Genomic DNA, 5,000 nt, shown 5'->3' on the forward strand with positions numbered 1-5,000 from the left:
TCTATCTACCCTTATCTATTTTCTATCTTTTATTATTATTTTTTCTAATTATTATTTTAAATAATATAAAATTATGTGTGTGTGTGTGTGTGTGTGTTGTGTATGTGTGTGTGTGTGTGTGTGTGTGTGTGTGTGTGTGTGTGTGTGTGTGGTGTGTTTTGTGTGTATGTGTTGTATATATATATATATATATATATATCTATATATATATATATAATATATATATAAAATATTTATATTATTATAATACTGTTATGTATATGATTGATATTATATGTATATGTATTATATATATATATTATATATATATATATATATATATATCTATATATATACTATTTATATATATTATATCATATGGGTTTTCTATATAGTTATTATTATGTTTATATCAAAATTTTTATTATTTTTTATATATATTTTTTATATATTTTTATATTATATATTTATATATATATTATATACACACACACACACATATATATATATTATATATATATATTTTATATATATATATCTATACCACACACACACACACCACCAAAATATATATATACATATATATAGATATCTATATATATTATATATATAATATAAATATATATATATTATTTTATATGTGTTGTGTGTGTATATATATATATATATATATATATATATATTTTATATATATATATATATTTTATATATATATATATCACCCCAGGCCATAAAAAATTCTGGCTTAGCACCCAAAGCGGGGGTTTAGTTTGTTGCTGCCCTTCCCAGGTTTACAGGAGTCATTCTGGCTGAGAAGGCAGGGACAGAATGTCTGTTACTGGCTTCAAAAGCAGAATCGCAGCTTCAGAGTCAACAGCTAACTTAGTTAGGGGGAAGAACTTTGAGAAGGAAGTTTGGTGACTCCTTAAAATTTATTTGGCAGAAGGAAATGGCAACCCCTGCTTGTAAATTGCCAAGAAAATCATGGTTTAATGTCCAGTAACGAATCAAGAGCAAACAGCGTAAATGGGGTTTCTATTGCTTTTGGTAGGAATCCCTTGCCCAGCATGGATTGTCATGTGCAACAGGTGACACCAGACCGTCATCAAGCTGCTGTCCACAACAAAGAACCATTGAGCATGGGAACGTGATATGTAAGAACAATGATGAGACAAGGAAACAAAAGAATGTAAGACGAAAAATGGATTGGTTAAAGATAACATACTAGGAATAAGTGAAATGAGATGGACAGGAGCAGAAAGATAATTAGTGATGACAAGACCATAATATTTTCAGGAAGCGAAAGATGTCAACATGGTGTAGGGGTAATACTGGACAAAGACAGATCAAAGAGTGTGATGGGATTCTGGGCAATTTCGGAAAGAATCGTGTTGGTGAAATTGAAAGGGGCAACCTTTTAATCTATCCATCATTCAGGTATATGCTCCAACATCAGAGCATACAGATGAAAATTGAGGCATTCTACGAGGATTTAGAGAAGGCAAGAAACAATGTAAATCACAGATTATTTAAAAAATGGGAGATATGAATGTGAAGGTAGGAAAAGGAAGAAAGGAAATATTGTTGGCCACATGGTTTTGGGAACACGAAATGTGAGAGGAGAAAGATGGTTAAAATGGTGTCAGGAAAATAACCAATGATTATGAATACCTGGCCCAACACCATCCTAGAAGGTTGTACACATGGGTAAGTCCAGGGAATAGAAGTCGTAATCAATCAATTACATAACAGTTAATCAGAGGTTCAGGAACGCAGTTCAACAGGAAAAAGGGTACCCCGGAGCAGATTGTGCCAGTGAATCATGTCCTGCTAGTTTGCCATCTGCGGTTAAGCTCAGGAAACAAAAGAAACCAAAAGTAACATCAAACTTGGGGTTTTGGGAACTCCAAACATAATCCAGAAATGAAAGAACAGTTTATAGTAGAAGTTAAAAATCGTTATAGTGCATTGGAGAGAGTATGTGAAACACAAGACGCCATTGTTGAGGTAGCGGAGAGTGTTCTGTCGAAGAAGAAAACAAAGGTGAGACAGCAATGGATGACAGCTGAGATACTTGACATGATGGATAGAAGAAGGGCTACGAAGCAAGAAAATATAGAAAACTACAAACACGGGATTGAGAGCATTAAAAAGAAATGCAACGGGAAAAAGAAACATGGCTAAAACAGCAAATGTGAGCAAATTGAGAGCTTAAAGAATAAGGATGCGAGGAATTGCATCAAGAAATAAAGGGAAATAGTGGGACGGAAAGTGTGCGTTTCAAGTGGATGCATAAGAGCAAAAGACGGAAGTATACTCCTGGAAAAAGAAGACATCATGAGCAGATAGACAGAGTACATCAGTGAACTGTCTGAAGATGAAAGAGGAGGAAGGCCTGTCATCAGGAAAGAAACAGATGGGACCAAGCATAATGCAGGAAGAAGTACAGTGTGCACTTCATAGAATGAAAAATGGTAATGCTACAGGACCGGACAAGTAGCAATAAGAGTTGGTAAAAGAACTAGAGGGGTTGGAGTTCAAAAAGTAAATGAAAATTGCAAACAACAACTACAAAACAGGTCTCATTCCAACTGACCCAACAAGTCTGTATTCTAGCACTTCCTAAGAAACCTGGAGCAAGTGAATGTGAACTCTACAGGACATAAGTTTTAATGAGCCACATTACAAAATTGATCCTGAACGTTATGCTCCCAAGAGAATGAAGACCAAAATAAGGGAAGAAAATATCGCAAGAACAGAATGCATACATGAAGGAAAGGGACTCGGAATGCAATATTTATATTGAGAATGTTGGAGAAAGAGCGATAGAAGTTTAGACCAGACTTATACCTATGATTCATTGACTATAGCAAGCATTGATAAGGAAACATGAAGAAATGTTTTAGAATGTTGGAAAAACATTAGATACTGATGGAAAGAGTTACAAATGATTAGGAACTTGTATTGGGAACAACAGTGCTCTGCCATCAGAATAGACGAGAAATAAGTGAGTGGATATGTCAAGAGAGGTGTAAGACAAGGGTGTGTATTATCACCAGCTCTGTTTAACTTATACAGTGAAACTATTTTACAGGAGATTAAGAACATGCCAGGTGTGAAAGTTGGAGGGATCAATATTAACAACTGGAGATATGCAGATGACATTGTACTAATAGCAGAAACGGAAACAGATCTTCAAAATATATTGAAAAAGGTTGTAACAAAGTGAGGAGAAAAGGTCCCTTTAGATAAAACATCAAGAAGACGAAATGTATGGTGATATCAAGAAGAGTATAATCCAAAATGCTCTTTGAAAATCAAAGGGGAAGAAGTAAAGAATGTTGAGAAATTCCATACTTGGGTAGTTTGATAAATCAGATGGAAGAAGTGTAACTGAAATAAAGAAAGAATTGGTATGGCAAAGGAAGTCCCTTTAACAAGATGAGTGCTGTCTTTAAGAAGACAGTTGAAGGTAAAAAACAAAGTTTTGAGTGTTAGAATGTTACGTTGTGGTCAGTTTTACTTTATGGGTGTGATGCTTGGACAGTCAATGAAAATATGAAAAAAAGATTAAAAATCAGTAGAAATGTGGTTCCTCCAAAAAATGCTCAGGATTTCATGGACAGAAAGAGTTACTAATGAAGAAGTTTTTAAGAAGAGCAGGAGTTAAAAGAACCTTGATGAAAGTTATCAGGAAAAGACAGATGCAATTTTTTAGGACACGTAATAGATGTAAAGGATTGGAAAACTTAGTGTTAACAGGAAAGATAGAAGGAAGAAAAGCAGGGGTAGACAAAGGGAGAAGTTCATCACCAGCTTGAACAAAGATTTTCAATATGGGCAGAAGTGACTTAGAACTGCTAAAGTTGTCAACAGACAGAACGGGATGGAAAACCATGATCACTAACGCCCCTTAAAGGACAAGGCACCCTTTGAAGAATTTATAATATTTATATATATATATATTTTATATATATAAAATATATATATTTTTATTATATATATTATATATATGTATAATATTATATATTTTATATATATATATATAATATATATATATATATATATATATAAAATATATATATATATTATATATATATGTTTGTATGTATGTTGCATGTCATTACACATATGACATGATAACCACAGCACCTGTATATCACAGTCAGTACAATCCTACTGCATTATCCTTCTATTCTCAAGAGGGCTTTAACTCATCTCATAGCTGAAAAAACTTACCAGCATTCAAACGTTAAAAAGAGTTTTTTAAAAAAAACCACACAATAAGTGGTTACTGCCACAAAAAAAATGTAATACTGAAAAAGTTAGTGCTGAATTTGAGAGGCAAAGTTGTTTCACCCCCTCTGTCACTGCTGTGCATCAAAGACAATGACAAATCTCTGCTTCTTAAAATCATGTTATTCCCTAGGCAAGTGCTCTTGAAAAATCAAATCATGAATAATACTAACAAAACTGACAAGCATGAAATACCCTGCTGAGAAGGCCAGGATATACACAAAGGGATTTATCAATATATGTCATACATGAATATCCCAGTCTCAGTTAAAATAACGAGGAAAATTTTTTCACAATGGAAGTGAGATATCAATACTTTTGGTTTAAGGAATTACCACAAGATGACAAACCTGTGATTACAAACACAATTAAACCATGGATGTGGTTCTAAGAAGAAGGAAAAAAGGATACATTGTCTCTCTTGTACATCATTCCGTGTACACAAAGCAAAACCACAAATGTCCTCCGAGGCAGAGCTACTGGCTGTTGATGGTAACTCTCCCTACATCGATACCGAGGATCCCTGGACAATGGCTGAGCAAATCGTGAATTTTCTTCTTCACCATTTCATTTTCTGCATGGCTTCCAGCATCTCCTCATGGCTTAACCTGTCGAGATAAATTCATGAACAAATGAAGACAATGTTCTTCTGGAGACAGAATCTCTATTCTTCTTTAAACAGAAATTATCATGTTTTTTCCCCCTCCATAAAATAAGAAAAATGT

This window comes from Penaeus monodon, chromosome 42 (assembly GCF_015228065.2).
Source record: "Penaeus monodon isolate SGIC_2016 chromosome 42, NSTDA_Pmon_1, whole genome shotgun sequence".
In the NCBI taxonomy this organism is placed as follows: Eukaryota; Metazoa; Arthropoda; class Malacostraca; order Decapoda; family Penaeidae; genus Penaeus; species Penaeus monodon.